This window comes from Halichoeres trimaculatus, unplaced genomic scaffold, assembly GCF_033239565.1.
Source record: "Halichoeres trimaculatus isolate MK-OKI-2021-1 unplaced genomic scaffold, fHalTri1.1 fHalTri1_scaffold_7, whole genome shotgun sequence".
In the NCBI taxonomy this organism is placed as follows: Eukaryota; Metazoa; Chordata; class Actinopteri; order Labriformes; family Labridae; genus Halichoeres; species Halichoeres trimaculatus.
Window position 1 is genome coordinate 17006216 of NW_027437185.1, and position 21521 is coordinate 17027736.

The 21521-nt window shown below is 38.9% G+C and overlaps 1 protein-coding gene across 3 annotated transcripts in view; it reads right to left on the reverse strand.

The window, feature by feature from the left end:
- Nucleotides 1-19119, reverse strand: part of LOC141793988 (glutamate receptor 3) — a 142566-nt gene extending 123447 nt beyond the window's left edge. For all 3 annotated transcript variants that reach the window (XR_012598452.1, XM_074674906.1, XM_074674905.1), the window contains exons 1-2: nt 19042-19119; nt 15269-15345 (exon numbers count right to left, since the gene is read on the reverse strand). The gene's annotated coding sequence lies outside the window, so the exon portion shown is untranslated. The remainder of the gene's footprint in view (nt 1-15268; nt 15346-19041) is intronic.
- Between the last annotated feature and the right edge of the window lie 2402 nt (nt 19120-21521).

Sequence of the window (21521 nt, forward strand, 5' to 3'; positions counted from 1 at the left end):
CTCTGGAGAACTGTAACAGACTCGGGCAGTCTTGATTAAAGGGGAAAGAAAATTTGTCTTCTTACAACTCAGCATATGCTGTTACAACCTGGACATGTGGGAACTCGTAGATGTGTCAGGCACATCGCTCTGCATTACCTCAATTAATGCTGTAATACACACTATAGGACTCACACTTGCCAACCTTGAGACCTCAGAATTAGGGAGATTTTCAAGGGGGGGGGGGTTTATATACAAACAAAACAAGATCAGTGAAATACTTTAATTTCACAGAGTTCATTTATTGGACAAAGAAGAAAATAATAGTCCACAGTAACAAAGTAAAGTCACATAGCAAATTTAATAGCTGTCCACAGTACCCATGCAAAAGATGGTAAATAAAAAAATGTCTTAATTATTATTCTTAATTAATTTCTAGCATACATTGCATAGATTGGTGGTTAATCTATGCAATGTATGCTCAATAAATAAAAATAAAAACAAAAAAGGCATACATTGCATAGATTAACCACCAATCTATGCAATGTATGCTAGAAATAAAAGTAATCATCAAAAGGAAATTAAAACAGCCTGTACAATCCCCTCCCCTTCGCGCTGTCCCGGATAAACGGGAATTCTCTTTTCCACTCATTCTGAAATTTACATGAGTACTTTCTCATTTCGTCGTCTGCTTTTTCTTCTTCTTCTTCTGTTCTGTTTGCCGCGCTTGACTCCGAGCCGAGGTGTAGCCGTTATTAATGTCCGGCCGTAAACGGCGCCCAGTCAGAAGAGAAGGATGGTGTAGCAATACTGTTGTCCAGGTGGAAATCGGGAGAAATTCGGGAGAATTGTGGGCCCAGGAGATTTTCGGGAGGGGCACTGAAATTCGGGACTCTCCCGGGAAAATAGGGAGGGTTGGCAACCTTGATAGGACTTAGGGACATATATTATCAACAGCAGCCAAAGATGTTCCACACTCTGGGAGCTGATGTTTCAGAGCAAAAGCTGAAAAGTTTGTGCTGTTTAAGCAGTGAAGTCTCAAAAACTGCAAAAGATATCTAAACGTTGTATCATACATAAATAGCTGAAGATATGAGAGTGGAAAAAAAACAGTGATGGAGGTGTTTTTGACAGTAATTCATGACATGAGCCTTAAATGTTCTGTCTGAGTTGACAACCTCTTAGAGCAAACTGAGCCGAGAATTTTCTAGAAAATACAAACAACCTCTGTCATTAAATGACTGCACGCTGAAAACATGCATTTAGGAAAGCACCAGACAGGCATAAAGGCGTTCCGATCATTTATGGGTGCTGCAGCATAAAACGAGGCTGTTTCCTTTGACAAAGCTGTCTTTAACGCCTTTGTTTACAACAGAGGCAACAGCCGATTAGGGTGTTTCCATGTCAAAATCCGCCCATTAGATAGTCATTTTTTTATCCCGGTCCACAGCTTTCAAACCACTTACTGTACTGTAGGAATTTAGACTGCTCTGCTAAAAGGATTCTCTCTCTAATTCCTGTTTGAAATGGAAAACAGCAACTCTATCTACACAAGAAGAAAAATGTGTGCAGCAAATTTACATTTCCTGGGTTTCCTGAAAAAGAAAAAAAAAGGAAAACAATCAGAGCGCTTAGCAGCATACTGCAGTTTCTTGTGGGATGTTTAAAACGGGTTCAGTACAAGTTTTGGGGGTGTTTTGTCCTTTCTGCATTTCAAATTTAAAGCCAGTGAAAAGCTCAAAGTAGAGAGCAGATTTGTTGAACAGTGATTAAGACAAAGTGAGGCCATCTCTCATCCTGCCACTCCTTGTTGTAGCACCAGTGTGACTAACAGCAGGCCTGAATGTCTTTTGTCAGTAAATGAGAGTTTAATATGTTGCACCATGGAGATGGGACGTAGAGTGTGTGGCCCCTGCTGTTTCTCTCATCAATGCCTTGGCTTGTCACAGACCGCACTGCATGAACCTGCTCTCATCTTCACTGACAGGATTGCAAAAGAGCACAAACCTGAGACTTTCAGAACGGCCTCTTCAATCGCTTACTGATGTTAATTCATCAAAAACAGACTCAAAGTTACCCAAAGGTAAAGATCTGCATTAATATCCTCACAAGGAGAGGTCGTTTGTCTCTTTTCCATTAAAAGAAACAAACTGGAAACAAACTGTGAATAAACTGCAATTATTCCCTGCTGCATTATGTTATGAAAGCACTGACACAGACATCTGTTTGACTCACAGACTATTCAGTGATTTTGCATGTAAGTTGCGACCATATTTACAGAAACCCTGATGTTAGATACTAAGTCTACTAATTGGCATGTGATAACCAACCAATTCACAAGAATATGTGAGTCAAAAAGGGTGGGAGACAGAGATAGATCAGATAAATGCAACAGTGCTCTTTTTTCTTTGCAGCGTTAAGTCAAATGTACTCAGAGTTCAGAAATTTTTCAATTTTTTGAATTTGTTGGCTCTGAGACTGAATTTTTAAATAGCATCTGGGCATGAATTTTTCATTCCCTAAGATGCCTGAGAAATAATAGTATGATGAATGTTATGGAACATATGGTAAAAAATTATGAGACTGTTTGCAACCATTTTCCAACCAAATAAATTTAAATTTGTCTACGTTTCAGACGAAAAAAAAACAAACACTTAGTCCGATTTTCTGATAACTTGTTTGATTGTGTTTTGACAGGTAACAGCTAATGATGGCTGCAGCTACATCTCTGACAGTATTTTAGACTTCCCCATAAAACTACACATGCATTGGTGCTTAAGATGTGCAACTTTTACAAGAAGATACAAAGATCCCTGGGTGAAGATGTCTTAAACAGCTTTTGGTAGTCTTGGCAGTGTTGGCAGGTGCCAGGTCCTTCTGGGAAAACTAAATGAGCACCTCCATAAAATTTCTCAGCAGTAAGTAGCACAAAATGCGCTAAATTTCACAGTTTTCACATTCAAAAAAAATGTGCTTGAAATATTGCATTTTGGGTGTACTGAATCTATAATGGGTTTCCATCTTTTAATTAAACTACTAATAAAAACGAACTTTTCCACAATATTCTGATGCACTGACCATGTTTATGTGATTGTGTGACAAATCGTAGCAGAAGCAGATTTTCTGTTAGAATTAAGCCAAAACATAACGGTTACGTCAACACCCACAACGAGACTTTGAGTGCATATTAACTTCACAACCAATTTTCCATCTTTTCAGTGGTGGTCATCCATGTCTTTTGAACATCTCTCAACAGGAAAGTGCTGGCTGGGTTTTAAATGGTGAAATAACTAAGACAAATATTTTCAGGGACCTCAGAACATGGTGGCACTTCTGTCTCAAGATAACTTACTGAGTGCATAGTGCAGTCATTCTCAAACAAATACAGTTTGAACCATCAATCACACTACTTTCAAAATGACTACCCATACATTATAACTTAAGCTTCTCCTTAAGCTTCATTTGGTATCCCAAAGTACTCTTAAATTAGTATATTCGTCAATGTCCATGGGAAAACAAGTGAAGCAGGTATCTTGTGTCAGAGAAAGTGGATTTTATTTGTTTAAAAAGCAAAGTAGTTTAAACAAAGGACTGAGATGGGAACAAATCTTTAAGATGGAGAGGCAGTGTCATTCTGACTGAAGTGAGTTTTACATAGCTTTAAGCCTTTTACAAATAGAGCCATCAGATAAAGAGGAAGACATATCAAATGGTGTCTTTGAACTTAATGATGAAAGGTCTTAGAGAGTCACATTTCCTTTGATGGATTGTATAATGATAATTATAGATGTCAGGGTTGATCGTGAACATGCATAGTTTATAATAACAGCTCGAACACTTTGTGCATTACAATGTCCAAGAATACCAGGGGCATATATGACACTTTTTATCTTGTGTCAGAGAACAAGTCTCTGATCTTTAATGAGACCGTGCACCATATTTCACATGTGCATCCAGTAGGAGGATAAATGTGATGAAGTCCTCACAATAGAGCTTGGGTAAATCACATTTTAGACTGTGCACATGGAACATATGCAACAAAGGGTGCTGTGTGTTAAGTTTGATATGCATAGACACAATGAGCAACCCACATATAACATATGGTGATTGCTTTATGTGACTGCCAGGGCTATTTTTAAACTTAAGAGTGAGCCATCTAATTAGGCAGTATATGTGCTGACTAAAAGTTATACAGTCCTGACTATAAACACTGTCTTTGTTAATGAAGGAGTCTGCATTTTCATATACAGTGAGTCCCCAGAGTATCATCAGCCAAAGTGAACAGCTTTTATATTGGACCCACAGCCTCGTGTGAGATCAGTCAAGCAAAGCTGAACTTAAAGACAGACAGGCTCTCCAGCTGCCCAGAGAGTGACATCACTTTTGAATTTGAACCAACTTTGAGCCGGTCCAACTTGTGAAAATGTATTCCTGCCATTTCCTTAGGGATGTGGAACACAAAAGGCCCCCATGAAGAAAATTAACATTTTCACAGTTCATTGAGCTCATTTAAATGAATCAAAAGATGCAACTGCGTCATTTTTCTTACAATATGTTAAGGCTGATGCCGAGCTCTGCTCACTACTAGGGCAGGCTGTGTTTACATTGTTTGGAGAATGTGGTGTCAGAGGAAATTTGCGAGGATTTTTATTTTCTATGTCTGGATTTGAATTAAGTTTGGCCTTCTTACTGTAAGATTCAACTATGTGCCTGTGATTTATTTTTAGCTTTGTATAATTTTTGTATGGTCAGTTTAACGGACACTTTTAAATCTATGAAGCTCATCTGGTTGCTTTTATGCATAAAAATAAAAATATTTTGAGGAAAACAGCATTCATGCCAACTTTTCATTCCCCATGTTTATGTTTTCATATTCATATAAAAAGAAAATCTATCAAAACCTTGATACGTTACTTTGACTACTCTCTGTTATTTTTCAAATGCTTTCTAGTAATAGTCTTTGGAATCTGTGCAAAAAGGTTGCCTGTTAAATTCTCTTCCAGGTTTATGTCGGCATTTGATTTACAGCATATTTGGAATAATTTGCATAGTCTCTGAAAATTGCCACCAAACCAATCCCATGAAAAGTTATTTCCCTTGGAGGACCATTTATTTAGTCAAGGCCGGAGTAGTTTAGTGGGATGGCTTTCATTTCACGCTTCATACTCTCAATGTGATTAATAAGTAAAATGCTGTTGAAGAGAGAGAAAAGCCGTCATTCAATCCTATCAGCCTGGAATGGTAGGAGGACAGAATATCCCGGGGCATTAGGGGCTGTTGTCAATCACTGCTCTGAAAATCAGCATATTTGGATCTGCTCTGACAAGTCCTCATCTACTTTGACTGTTTTCAAAGCTAGCTGGAATATGATAGGATAAACAAGGGATGATAGTTACCGCAGATCAGTGCAACATCAGATGAGCTCTGAACACCAGAGCTGCAGTCAAAGTGACCGTGTCGGTTTATCTGCAGGGATTTGCCTCCTTTTTGTTCTCTTTTAGTTTAGCTTTGATGAAGAATTAATTTTATGTATGACTTTTTAATTGATTTAATTAAAAGCCCCTTGATCCTCTGAGATCTGATTAAGTAAGGTGCTTTCAGTTTCTCTTTAACCCTGTGAGCTGCAGGGTCAGGAGGTCTGCTAAGTTTGGTTACAAATACTGTAGATGTAATGTAAATGAACTGCACTTTTATTGCCCTATGACCACTCCAGGTGTTTTACTTTACATAGCATACAGCCTTTTCACATACATTAACTATAATACTAACTATGTGCAATAACTACATAAACGTGCAGCAAGTTGGCGTTACTTTCTTGTTTGCACTTCTCATGAATTCTTCCAAAAAGTTTGACACCCATTTACGCTCATGGAATTGGAGTAAAGATTATAACTTGGTCTCACTTTCATTTGACTTCTGTTGGGCAGCCCACACATCAGCAGATCTAGTGTTATATTAACTCCTTACTGCCTTAGTTTCATTTTCAATCACATAAAAAAAAAAAAAGTTCTTGTGTGTTTTTGCATACTTACAGTTGCTAAATTGAGTGTAGGTTGTAAATTTAAATATAGGACATATATTATAGATACAATAAGTTCACCCTCTGACCGATATACTGGGACACAGTTCATTTGGTACAATCATTGATATGTGTAGAATATGAATCAATAGGCATTAGTGGGATACAAAGGTCATCTCAGATGCAGAGAGCCCCGACAGGGTATGTCGCAAATTCATGATAACAGGCACAAAGAGGTTGAACATCCAGAGTGATCGAGGAGTGGTGATCTGATTGAGGGCCGGTCCCTCATTGATTATTTGTTGAAATAATCTTAAAATCTGAGGTGACGGTACAACTACTTTATTGCTTCTGACCACACTGCAGTGGTTGGACTGCAATGAGAGGAGCAGGTGGTGAGCAATAAACAATTCCCAGCCTTGACTTCTTTTTCATGTGCTGCATTATTTACAGTACAAATAGCAAACAAACGTCAGAAGCTGAATTTGCCCCTCCAGGCATGTCTACAAAACAAACGTGATAATTTTTTGGTTCATTACTTCCTGTGTAGAATCACCCTTCTGCTGTATCAGGTTAGTTCTAGTTTCATTGCAAACAGACTGTTACACAAAGGGTTCACTCTGGCTCACTTTAGTAGTTTGCACCCAAAAAAGAAATTGGCTTTATTGGAATCGAATTGCAATTTTTGGTTCTTAGGTTTTCTTCAAAATCATAAAAAGGATCTGTAGAAAGTCAATAGCATGATTTACCAAATCTCTTCATAAGAGGGGAAAGGTGGTTTGTTGATCAACAGTTGGATCAGTTTTGCCTGATACATTTCAGGAAGTAAGTAAATCCAAAAACCAAAACACTGAATGGCTCTGCTGCAGAGTATCAGATTAATTGCTCTTACTGAAAAAATGGAGCCTCAAATACAACAAATGCATCTGCTGTCCGATTCCGTTCCGCTGTGTGGTGACTGCGTTAGTCAACTCACACTTGCATGTTTAGTATGGCAAGCTGCGCTACTGACAGACAGCTTCCTACTGTAACTGTAAAACTTCAAACCTGTTGACTCTTGGTCTGATCCGCTCATTATGTTCATTTGTTGTTGTAGTCAAGCTAACTTTGAACTGACATGGTTTAATTTTGAAAGTCACTGGGCGTTTTTAGGTAGTTTCCGGTCACGACTCCCTGTCCAACTTGATCTTTCGAACACTGAATTTATGCACCACAGTCCCATCCAAAAAAAATAGGATGGCTGTGTATTACCTGTGACATGACGGACCAGCCACACAGACAGACTGCAGCAGAACAGTTCCATTGTGAGTTGACCCGTTGAATTGAATAGAAACCTATCTAATCCGTTAAGTGGAGATGGACTGGAGATGCATCTGGTGTATTTCAGCTGTTATTTTAGAAAAAAAAAAGTGTCCTCAGATTCCCACTGATGGCATGACATTACAAAGCTAGACATTATTGATAAAGTATATGTGATGTGACGGTCCTTCTCAGCTCCAACAAAAGGATACAGTGAGCCTATACTATATCCTTTGTTATGCAGCAGCACAGCGCATCCAAATGCATGTTTGTAAATGAATGTTTGATGCCTTTTGAACAAGTACACAGCTTATACGATTATTCTGAGATTCCTACATGTTGCAGCACCTCTGGCAAAGCAAAGTGTTTATCGGCAGGAAGATACAGAGTTCAGCAGCAAACTCCATCTACTCCCTATGGGAATGCATGCATGATTAATACAGCCTGTGTATACACGGTACACTCACTATATAACTAGTGTCTACCATGACTCATACAGCCTTCGGCAGGTAGGACAATATCCATCTAATTTCTGCAGAGTGTGTTGGAGCCATCCTCTGCTTTGCCGTTTTTTAACGCTGAACGGGCACCTGTCAGTTTGATTAAGTAAGCTCTTGAATCTCCTCTGGTGTTATTAGCTTCAATTTCCATTTTCCGAGGCAAACTCAAACACAGGGGCGAGATGCAGGGGAGGATGAAACCGGTGACTCCCTCAGAAACCAGGTCTCTAATGACTTGTCCCTTTCAGAGTGCTCAGCAATCTTTTAAATATTGTATATACATCTCATACTGTATGGCCTGATGATGAACGCGTATGTGGAGGGAGATGTTTGCAGAAAATGATCAACCAGGTAGGAAGTTACATTACGATGATGCAGTAAAATTAAAGTATATTTGACCTAAACTAGATTATGTTTGTGTGTGTGTGTGTGTGTGTGTGTGTGTGTGTGTGTGTGTGTGTGTGTGTGTGTGTGTGTGTGTGTATGTGTGTGTGTGTGTGTGTGTGTGTGTGTGTGTAAGAAAGAGAGTGGCTGTGTGACTGCGGCTGAACACGGATGTTGGATGCAGGGACTTTGTGCAAATGTCAGCAGGCCTCCCAGCACCTCCCGAGCAGTCTAACTGGAAATGGCAGTGAGACACTGCTGACCATATGGCTCTTGTAATTAATCGTGCCGATTAATTTTTGGCTCGCCCTCGATGTCTGCACAGCCACTTATGTAACACCAGAACCCTATGAGTAAGCACTTCCCCAAGCCTTTCATAATGGATGTTAGAGACTGAACAGAAGGTCATGTGGTGGTAAGGTTAACACCGCAGCGGAGAGCCTGGTTTCATTCAGGAAAAATAACAGAGCTTATATGGATCAGTCCAATTATTTCCTGAAATCCATGACCTCAATGGAGTAGGATTACTTATAAATCATAAGAAAATGTGTTTTAGATTAAATTGATGTTAATTCTTGAACAATAAAGACAAATTCCACCATGAACTTATTTTAATATTAAAATCTTATAAAACTATTGACCGCATTAACCCTCAGTTATTGCATTTGTTTCAAGATAGATCATCTTGAAGCTTGACGACAAAAACATTTTGGAATCTTGATAGAGAAATGTTTTATAAGAGTTATATAGATTGTTTTATTAAATATATTTGAAACCCTGCATAGATAATCTATCCTCCAATTTTACCCATCAGTGTCTATTTTACAGATCTCTGGAAATATACTCCATCTATGCAAATATTAGGGGTTATACTAACTGACACTGATTTAATAGACCAAAAATTACATAGACCTTTTATGTATGGCTTATGGAGTCATCTGGATTTATAACTATAAAATGGCTTGGAGATAGCTGTCATTTTAAACAAGTAACTCTATCTATGAGTTTATAAGGGGGTTAGCTGTTAAAAAGTAATACTGCAAGCTTGATTCAAATTGCTAGGTTTCCCAGCATGTTAAGAGCAGAGAAGCAGTCACTTGCAATACACAACAAATGAGGGAAAATTTTCACCCATGCCAGTGAGGGCAAACCCCAAGGGTTTTTCTAAGACCTGTTCAGCCAGACAATCAAACCAGGAACCTTCTAACCACTGCACCACCATTTCAAGACCTTTCGACCCAACCATCGGAATCTAATGACAAAGAATTGTGTATGGGCCATATGGATGAGTCCATTCCATTCTCCAATTATGATTGAAATGTCCCCACCAATATTAAGGTTAAAGGAAAGAAACTGTGCCTTATGAGGTTCAGAGAGGGTTATATCCTTTGCCATTTTGGCACAGCTTCCTGAATGAGTCTTTCAGACCTGTCTGTTGTCTGATTGGCTAAGCTCCCTGCAGGCTATCAAAGTTGTTTCGCTAGTGTTGATGAGAGGAGGTTGTTCACTAATGTCTGAAGGTGTCGGCCAAGGAAAAAAAAGTAAAAGATGGAAGAAGCTATTTCACCAAACAAAGAGTAGGTCACCTGAGGAAAATAGTCCCCCTTCATGGGCAACCGCTAATTAATGCAAAACATTGTTTTCTTACTCTTAATGGCAATTGATTCGACACTTTTACTTTACTCAGGAGACAAAAGAAGCAACACAACTGTCACTGGTGACTCGTTCAGCCCAAGGAAGGTCTGCAGAGAAAGTAGTTCATCCATCCATCCATCCATCCATCCATCCATCCATCCATCCATCCATCCATCCATCCATCCATCCATCCATCCATCCATCTGTTGTCTTTACCACTTTTGAAGATACTTTATTTTATCACAGTTCATCAGCATGCTGATTGTATAGTGTAGTGTTTTCAATGATCAATTCTGGAAATAAAAAGAGAAGAAAATTGCTTTTGATAATAAAATGTGTGAAATTTTAAACAATACTCTTACAGATATCTAAATTGGCCTAAAGAAGGTTCTGCTCATTGATGAGTAACTTTCAGCACAATGGTCTTGTTAAACTGACGCAAATGAAAAGAGAGCTACCAGAGTGCTCTGTAAACTGTATAAAATGTCCAAAGGAGAAAATGTGCATATAATTAAGCAATATATACACTCACACTGACTCACTGTTTGCACTCACCATTTCTTTCCTCCCATTCCATTTGACAGAGCATAAAATGACGCTGTGGGTGTTCTCTGATACCTTAGTTTACATTACTCACAGCCTTAGCTGGAAAGAAAGGAGGCACTGCAGGGCCAAATATATACAGAAACACTTGCTTGCCTCAGTTTACTGTCGGTTCACATAGTCTGTGACTTGCAACAATTGCTCGTACACATGGCCTTGATATAGGCCAGAATGCTTCAGAGAACAAGAGCTATCTATTATGTATTGTTTACCGCTGGGCTAAACTAATGTATCAACCAGAAAGGTGAAGAACAGCCCGGGGGCATTTAGCAGATGTTCATTTATAAAATGAAATATATTCACTTTAAATGCCCCACTTGTTTCAGTGCACCTACACTGAATTTTTAACAACTCTACCTTGACTGTGAACTTCATGCGTATTTGTCTTGTTTTTCTGCCAGAAGATAACCAGGATGATGCTATCTTTGAGGAAACATAATAAAATAACATCCTGAAATGACTCAGGAACCGCTCTCTGTATCATGCACAGGCTCTTCTCTGTTTATGCTGGTCATGTTTTGCTGTTTTTAACTACTTCATGGACAGCTCAGATATTTGAGGTGACCTATAATTGAGGTGTATAGTCCATGTACTTAGCAAAGCGAGAGCCTTAATTTGTATGCAGTGAGTCATCAGAGAGTCTGCGTCACCTTCGGTGTCGTAGGGCACCATACTAATCGTCCTTGGATGACTAAAGAGCTTGGATTATGACACTGTTTATTCCTTTTTTCCCCGCTTATAGAAAAGCAAAGGTCGGACCTTCAGAACATTAGCAGGCCTATTTGAGCGGAGGGGAGTCAGAGGGTAGAGCTAGGGGGAGGCTGAGGGGCTCATGCTTGTTGGTTTTTGAGTCTCATCCACCACTCCTTTTCTCACCCTAGCTCTGGGAGTGATAAGGCTTGTGCTCCTGCAGCTGTGCCGCTCTGGAGCATTGCACGGTGATAACAGACCGGCGAGACGTCAAGCTGTTATCTCCTTGATGCCGACATTCACCTCATATACTAGGTTACATGTGTCCAAAAGGTACAGTGCTCTCACTGAGACAGCTGCAGGGAAGCAAGGAGGCAAAACAATAAGAAGGAAAAGTGCTCATATTTTACAATTTAACACAAACTGTGTTAAAAAAAAAAGGACAGTTTCTACCTCCAGAGTGAAGTTTGGATGATTTTTTGTCTGACTTGATGATACATTGGATCCCACTGTATCTTATTTGTCATAATGGTGTCGTGCCTTTAAACAGAAAATTCAGGTTTATCTGCTTACCTTTGGCAGTTTCAGGTCACATTTGAATGATTTTGAATTATATTAAGAACCATATGGAGATTTATGTTTAAAAATTCTCCATGATACAGCAAAAATGTAGTAGGTCATATCTTAACAAACACAAATGCCTAGAAACTGCCTGTGTTATCCAGTCAAGAAATGAGACTCAGCTCCCACTTTGAAGCCATCATTCTCTTTTGTTTCAAACATGACACAAGTCAGACAGAACCTGTAGTGAGACAATGTGTTCTGAGACACTTTGTTCTTCAGAATTAAATTAAGTTTTACATTAAAAGGAGGTTTGTACTTCATAAGCGCTGCCAATGAAAGGGAAGGATGTACCTTATCTCTGCCTGTACTCTCGCTCACTTTTATTATGGAGGTAATTTGCATTTTAATTTGGAGCTTGAACCTGTGCGTAATAGAATTAAGCTGAGGGACACATTGACATGGTTTTCTGACCTCTTCAAGGCCTGCTCGTACAGAGGGGGCAAATTCACTCAAGTTGTAGCGAGGCATGGGGCTGACCCCAGCTGAGATAATCCTAAAAGGTAAACACTGGCTCCATAAATGCCAATTATTGCCATCATTTTCAGCAAACTTCCCACAGAGGCAGTTTTTAACCTGTTAAATGGTGTTTTGTTGAGGAAACATGAATCAACCAGATATTTATTATTCAGCTCTCTACATGAAGTATTCCCTCTTTGGTGTACAGGACCGGAAGGAAAGTCTTTTTCCTTGTTAATGCACAGTGAGATCGTAGCTTGTTTTTCCATAATAACTCCCAGGCCTGTATCTGAGAAATTGGAAGTAGGCTTGTCAGACATTTGTATGTTTACAGAAGCTTTGGAATTTCTTATTCCAGCCAGTATTGGGTTGGGCTATGGGGGAAATAGCTTTAGAGGGCAAAGTGCCATGAAGCATGAACAGCCTCGCTGTCAGCCCACCAGAAAGAGAAACAGAGAGATGAAGTTTGGCATTTTATAATTAGAGATGAGGAGCTGGAGCAGCAAACATTATAGTCCAACTGGAACACGTCTGTGCTTCTTGCTCTAAGTACAACAACAGGAATGAGATGTTACCTGCCTGAACTAACAGAACAACTCCACAAAAGAAGGCGCTTGTTTATTTCATCATATGTTCACTTTTCTCTGTTAGGGACAAAAAACCTTTAATGTATTCACGGATGTCATTGTGTGTTCTCTTAAGAAACTGCAACCCCAGCTGTATCAGTGGAAGTCTCAAGTCAAATTAGACCAATCTAAACAGCATGTTTTCTGCACCTTGTCAGCTTTGACCTTTTAAGAGGTTTTAAAAAAGGTTTAATTGACAGAATTACACAGAAAAGGTCTACATGAAACTTGTGAAACCTGAGAAAACATGGCCACACTCAGGTCAATTCCATCTAGTGAATTAAGTTTTACTCAGTGATGCAAGTATGTGGTGCTTTCTGCAGTGCTTTGATGTCTGAAGACTGGGGAGGGCAACTTGGGAAACAAGAAGAACTGTGCTATAAGTACATCCTGAATACCCCACCCCCTCAAAAAAACAAAAAACAAAAAAACAAAACAAAACAAAACAAAACAAAACAAACAAAAAAACCCTCACATACTAAATCTCTACTAAGCCTGTAGAACCAGTACATCACAAACAGCCAGCATTGGAAAGGGAGTAACTGTGAATCATAGCCAACCCCTTTCTTGTGCAACTAGCTTAGGGATGGGTTTTGATAAGAGTTTTCTGATACCAATGCCCTTATTGATTCTACTTTTTGATCCTATCCTTTATTGGTTTTCTTATGAATTCTTCCTGTGAATTTTCTCTGTACAAAAAGTGGGCTCTACGGGTTTATAAGTAAATATGAAATTGGTCACAGGCTCTGGATATCTAGAACTTATGAATAATAAAAAATAAAAATCGCACATCACATGACATCAATGTACTGTTTTTTATATATGTTATTGACTGACTAGGCCATCTAGTGTCTTTAAGTGCTTACAGTAGTGCTTTTAGTTGTTAAGAGGTTAGTTATGCTGAAACGTGTGAGCCTCCACATACCTTTTCTTCTGTCTTCAAAATTGGAAAACATCTACCTGTTGGTATTTTGGCACTTAAAAGTTCTCAGTATTGTTTACAAAGAGTAACTGTCATATTTCTTTGATAAGAGTTGAAATTCTGAAGTTATACCAATGTATGCTAACCGCTAGCATGTTGATGCAATTTGTATGTTAGTATCAAGCTAGTTAACTATTTTTTTCTATATTTCTTTTGGTACATTACATTGGACTGCAAAATCAGAATTGCCCATTGGGATAAAAACAAAAAGTTGTCTAAACTAAACTAAACTAAACATTAGGAGATACATAACATGTCTTGAATAGGAATCTTGTGCAAGACAGTATGGTACAGTTTGTTGTGTGTTCACTTCTTAGGTAAAAATTCAAGTGGAACATCCTGAATCAGAGCTTTCTTGGGAAACTGTTGTCTATCTGCTAAGGTAAGATAGCTGGGCCAAATAGTTGACCTAAGGTCCAGAAGACCTGGCATTAATGTAAAGAATCAATAGGGATGTCCTTATGCATAAAGGCTAGTGATGTGGATGGATTAACCCATTTCTTCCAAATTACTAGCTTGGAAACAAATCAAAGACTTGGTGCAACAGCCAGTGTGAGCATTGGATCACCAACTTTTCCACAACACTTCTCCCTGTCTTAATTCCTTCTCTGTTATCATCTGTGTTAAACTTCTGCTTTTAAGAAACGGCACTTAATACAGTTATGGTTTGGTCAAAATAACTGTCATACAGTAAGTACAATTTGAGTCTCTCCTTCAGAGAATGGAGTTGGTTCTTCTGGAACAAAAACCCTCAGCTTTATCATAAAAGCTAATTGATCACCATCGGGAAATAATATGGTTTGCCTCAAAGGCCTGAGAATCGGATTTTGTTTATTATGTTGAAGTTAAGCCCCACTCTGCAACTTGATTGTGTCTGCACAGTAATCAAAACATGGTGAGGTTGCAGGCATTAAACATTTTCAGTGTTCCACATGACATGTTTGACGCCTCCTCTGATCTATTCGTCCCCTTTAGTCTTCTTGCACGTTGTCCCACTCTGGTAATGTGTTATGAAGCATAATTAGCTGAACGAAAAGGCCTGTAGTACCAGAACCAGTAGCCCTGCTAGATGTTTACTGAAGAGAGTAATGCCTGATAAAGACCCAAAAGCAACTTGTTTAAACCATACAATATACTAGTTACTCATCTGTGCAACACTGTCTTTATTGATTACTCATTCTGTTTTGTTAAGAATTGAATAAAATAGCAACCCACATACTATGCACAGAGACAGGTCTATAGGCATATATGATAGCCGGTTTAATATAAACATTAGTTAATGCTTGACAAACCACTTAACACCAATTAACCCTCACTGACACCAAATGACACCTGCAGGTATTTTTGAGCATAATTAATAAGGAGAAAACTCAAACCGCTTGACATTTAGTAAGGCACTGACCACTGAGCTAATCTGTTAGTTCAACCATCAGCAAACAACAAACACACAGTAACAGAGCAAGGGTCTTACCTTTGACCAGGTGCTTGCTCTTTCCTCTTCTGTATGGCCTCTACCATCATGCTCAGCATCACAAGGACTGGGCTGATCTGAAATTAAAAAGTGAGTGACACAAGGACTCAAAAGTTTTCCTTAGTTTTCTTTGAGAGACTGTCTGTTAGCTTGTTAGCATCACAGTAAGCTGAAGCACCACTCTAATGTGGCTGCATTTCTGTCTTTTTACGCCATCATGGATTTTTCTCTCCTTCACCATTCTGTTGACTGTTTCCAAGTCATGCATATTGATTTGGTTGGCTTGATTTTAAAAAGCGTATGCCCTCTAATACAAACCACTGCCCCCCACTGGGTGTAACAGTATAAAGAATTTGCATGCTAAATACCTCCAAAGGAAAAGATATTTCACTGAATTTAATCATTTAAATGCTGTCTGTGGTTCTTTGGGAATACAACAATGTTATGCAAATAACTCCAGTCACCATTTATCCGTTGCTTTCCTGAGGTTTCCAGGATGGCCACATTTTATTTGCAGTTCCCCTTCCTGCACACCATTTCTACACCACAGATAGATTTACTGCTTATGAGTATTTTCCAGTAAATTGCATTGAGGGTGTTTGTACATGACGCGGTATATCACAGCAACTCTTCTCCTGCAAAATAATAATGTGTTTCTCTCCCTTCACAATATAAAGGGGCTGAATCTCCGTGGCAGTTCAAGGACAAAAGTGAATATTGTCCTGAAAAACTTTATTGTGTTTCTGTTTTATTTTGCAGAGAGGTTCATTTTTCTTCCTCTCCCACCAAATGTCTTCGCTTCTGGCACTTTCTACAGTACTCACGCTGTCGCCTTATCTTGTCATTTTCCATAGTGTTGCCATGAATTGCCAATGCATGCAGGAGTCTTAAGGCTGTTGCCACTAGAAAAGACTGATTAGTCATAGGAGAGGTGTTGCAGTGGCTCTGAGCTGCTGGCATCACTTGGGAGAGCCTCAATGTAATGCCTATTAATTCTCTGAGACAAACTGCACACTTCATTTGATCTTCTCTTCACCCCATGAAATAAAGTGCTGTATCTAATATTATTGTTCACTTGACACTTCAAGTCTCAAAGTCATGCAGTATTTGTGAGGTGTTTTTGTGCTCCCGGGCAACTTTGCTAATGTACTGTGAACTGTGTAAGATGGATGTTTAACATTTGAATTGTATTTTTTTTTCTATTTATGTTTCATAAACAAGTGCATATGATATTTGTCAATCTGAATTTTTTTGGGGGGGTGATATGTTTCAAGTTAATTGCCCAAACACAAAGATATGAAAATCTTGATAAAGCTCCACAAACTCCTTAGTACAATCATATTTAGGTGAGATGACAGGCAAGATAACTTTAGTTCTTTTCCATGGTAAAATCTTTAGTTATCTGTAATTTGGTTTGATTTTTTTGTTGTTGTTGTTGTTGTTGATATTTTTGTATTCATTGTACCTGTACTTTTAACATCCCTGGCAATATTTAGCTTATGCATGGTGACCTTACATATTAATATCAACAGCATTGGAGTGCTTAAAACAAGTGTTGAGCTCAGGTTCTACTGCAAGCAAACACTTTTTATTGTAATATAGCTTTTTAGAAATGACCCCTAAGGCAACATCTCATAAAGAATTCACACTGTATTTTTTTCTGCCTTTATACTGTTTTCTTGCACAATCAGAGAAAAGAAATATGGCTTGGAAAAAAATCATACCATGCACAGAAGAGTATGCTTAAGTGGCTGTTCATTATTAGTGGCTGTTCAGCTACAAATGGTGTTTTCACGTGATGCAATAAATTTGAGCTAGAACATGTTCGAGACACTCTCACACCAGAACAGAATTGGGTTTGCAGGTTTTTGTCACACAAATAGTAAATTACAGCCACATTTTTTGGTGTGCTAATCGGTGGGACTGAGAAAAAACATTTCTAACATTGCAAAAAACACTGCTAACCCCTCCTATAAGTCTCTCCTGCTTATTGAGCATATTGTTTTCAAAAAAATATCTCTCTTTTTCTTGCCGGGTGAGTCCATCATAAAGAGTTTTAGTGTGCTCCATGTGTTTTTCAAATCATATTGTACAGCACATTTCTATCTCCGTCCATTCAATACCTACGTTCATGTACCTCCAGGTAAATATGGCAAGCAATTTTAACATTTAAAAGCTAAGTTTGACTGTCTGAAATTAGCATTGTAAACATCAACATCGATTTCTGTCTAGCTGTAATTACATTTTTGATAGTCTGAATTTTAAATCAGGATATCTGTGAATAAATTTGGAATAAGTAAAATGTAACATAAAGATCTGTAATTGAATTTTGAGCAGGCGAAATTGAATTAAAGATATATGCAATGACTTCACAGAAACATCATTCAACTCTTCACACATCTCAAATGATAATTACAGATATCTGTAATTCAATTTTGACTACACAGATTGAGAATTAAAAATATCTCTGATCAGGGTGTAGCGTTAAAATGTCAATCAAAAACTCCTCGGCTCTTTAGGCAGGTGGTGTTAAAGGACCATAACAAAGAACAATCTGCTCCCACCCAAAGTGTGAAGCGGGACAAATTAATTGTAATTACAAATATCTGCAATGTAATTTCGCCCAGTCATAATTCTAATTCAAGTTATCTGTAATTACATTTTACAAGACAAAATTGAATTAACAGAGATCTCAAATTTCAAATACCTGTCATCAAAATTTATTTCAAGATATGTATTATCTGATTATAAATATTCATTCATTCATTTTCTGAACTGTTTATCCAATTCAGGGTCCTGGGTGGGTGGAGCTTATCCCAGCTGTCATTGGGCGAGAGGCGGGGTACACCCTGGACTGTTCACCAGTCAATCACAGGGCTGACACATTGACAGACAACCATTCACGCACACACTCACACCTATGTGCAATTTAGAGGGATCAATTAACCTGGTGAGCACGTTCCTGGACAGTGGGGGGAAGCCGGAGTACCCACCCATGCACGGGGAGAACATGCAAACTCCACACAGAAAGGCCCACCGGCCAAGTTGGGTATCGAACCAGTGACCTTCTTGCTGCAAGGCTGCAACTGTCGCGCTGCCCTGCAGCCCATTGTAGATATCTACATAGAAATTAGGACTATCCCTAATTCCTATTTCAGTTATCTTAATTTCTAATTTTAGTAGTAAAATTCTATTTACAGATATCTATTATTCATTTTGCCTTATTAAAATTTGATTTTGGATATCTGGAAAAAAAAAAAAAAAAAAAAAAAAAACTGCAGATAGGCTATCTTGAATTGAGGAGAATTAAAGGTATTTATAGTCTTGTCAAAACGTTTTGAGATATATCTTGAATTGGAATAAAGATATCTAAAATTTATTTGCAGATGGCAGATATCCATTATTCACATCTTGGATTTCCGAAATACACTCCTTACACATGAAAGGCGAAAAGTGACGTCATTTCGTCCAGTCAAAACGTTGAACATTTCTGAAATGATAACTGTGGATCGGCAGAATGTATTCGGATATCTTAAATGTTCTATTTGTCTGGGCGAAATTGAATTACTGATATCTGCATCGCATATCCAGTCTAGATTTTAAATGTTAAAACGACTTGCCATACTTCAATACCCAAACGTCAGTCCAAACACTCAGATACGGCGACGGTTCCAGCGAGCAGAATACATACAGACTAGTGTGGGAGACTTACACAGACCTAGAGATAAATTTTGGTGAAAAATGCTTAAAAGTTTATTGGAGTTCAATTTTACCTTTTGCACAGGTGAGTCCGAGCTGTTCGCTGCTCAGGAGAAAACACGTGTTTGTGGAGATGAAAAGGGATCTCGTTCCTGATCAGCTAGCGTCTGTCAGGTGCAGGGATTTTAGTGCACCACCGCCACCACCGCACCTCCTGGCTGCTCCTCCTGAGACTTCCGGTCGGCGCAGGCCTCATCCTCAGACTGACAACACAACAAGTTCGTTTATGACCAGTCCGTTAAAAAGCACGTGCAGTTGTGGACGGATGGAGAATTTTGGAAAAACAGCGAGGATGATGAAGAAGTGGTATTTTAATGAGAGAACATCAGAAGACTGTGGCTCATGGACATAAAGGAGCCACATAAGCAGAAAGTAGTTCACTGACCTTTGAGAGAAATGTTTGCTAACGGGAGGATATTATCTTGGGATGGATGCACACAGACTCATTGATAACTTCAATGGTGAGTAACTTCAAAAACGCTATTCAAAAAACGCATGCATGCGCCTTTTACCTGTCTTTATACTGCCGCTGCAGTCCATGATCTGGATGTTTTAAACTAGAAGTGTTGTCAACACGTGCTACATGTGTTATATTTCCCGTGGCGTGTTATGTGTGTGTATTTTTAGCAGTTGGTCTGGGTTGCATTATCAATTCCCTTTGATTGTCTGGTGGTTTGACTGATGCTCTTGGTTCAGAAATCCTTTAACCCCATGTGAGGACTGAATTGACTGAGTGATCAGATTTCTTCTGAGCTTGACACTTTTTTCAAAGGCAAATTGCAGACAGATGCAATAAAAAAAGAAAAAACAAAACAAAAGGATCTTGATTAAATGCATTAGTTGTTCCAGGAGAAGATCTGTTTTCACATTTCACAACTTTCTCACATTCGAAAGACACATCTATGAAGAAGACAGTGATGCATGTCGGAAAACACCATTAGATGCAGTATCACTTGACTCAGAAGTGGATTTGAAGCCTATGTTCTTGTCTGATGAGTAAACAGACTGACTCACAGGAGGATATTTAGTGTCCAGTTATACCAGTGGGAGGTGACACAGATTGCAATTTGTACAAATTGACTGTGCAATTAAAATGGGAGAAGAGACGGATGTTGCAGTGAGAAAAAAAAAAAAAGCACTGGAGAAATCTCAACAGCCTGCTTTATATTTCAAATTAAATCAACTTGGCCTATTGCAGTGAGGGGTTTCAGGGATGGCTGGGGAGTTTACTTGAGAAAAAATACAGAAATTAGCCACATGTAAGTAATAGAATTTTGCTGTTGTGCAATTTTGGTTGAATTCATGCAAAATATCTGTTTGCTCAAATTTTTAGAGCATCATAAGCACGTTATCCACATCAAAGCTCACTGTACCCCGCTCTTAAAACAAACCTATTTTAAAGCAAGTATTCATATGTCAGTGCAAACAGATGGTAGTTTCACACAGTTATTCACTTTGAAGCCACATCCTCACAGTAGGCCTCTCCCTCCGATGCCAGAGAGCTCTGGGTAAAAACTATCTCAAACTAGAACACACTGACATGATTTCAAATAGTCCCTCTCTCTTGCTCTCTCCGGCTGCTGTTGCTGTCCTCACTGCCGGCAGTTTAGACTGAGTGTGTTTTGTGTTTGTTTTGCTGAGGGAGACAATGCATGCACTCCAGAGTATGATCTGAGGGAAAGTAGACTGAGACGGGCACAGCCCAGATCTATAATTGGGATCTGTTCTTGGATGTGGAGAGTTTCGAACGTCTATCCTCCAAACCCCTTCCTCTTGCTAATGGGAAAGGAGCCCGCGTGGACACATCTTTTCAGATTTCAGCTGCTGTTTGGCTCTCTCAATAGAGGACAGTACTGCAGCTGAAAATATTAATGCCGCATTGCAGAATTTCCCCCAGAAAAACTACAAAAAGTCATACTTTTTTATGGCCGCAGATATACATCTTCAATAACATCACTTTTGTGCCTTACTCAATGAGCTCAAGGGTGTTTTACAGATTTAATACGAGAAAACATACAGGCCACTTGCGGTCCGAAAGCATTAGATGAGATCTAGTAATGCTTTCATTTTCTTGTTTTTGTGCTCTCCACTCCTCAGTCCTGTGTTTCTATTGATTGGCCCATTATTGGAGACACCAACATGGAGCAGCCTGTGGTGCTAATGGCATGCTCTCTCATTCATACAGACACTGAGCAATGGTAAACCATTACAACATGCAGCTCCCCAGCATAGCCTGTCACTGTGGCCCCTGATTCTGCATCCATCCTCTCCAGTGTAGACTCGTAATTGAAGTCACAGGAAAGTGATAGGGCTTGTTAACTTTTTGGGGAGGAAAGCCTGAGTTGGATGTAATCCATTTTGTAAGCAAAAAGTTGTTGTGGCAACATTTCTGAGTTATGGTTACTGTTGCTGTTAGAAATGTCAGAGATGACAAAAAAAAAAAAAAAAAAAAAAAAAAAACTAAGAAACAATCACAACCAGGATCTTAATTTTA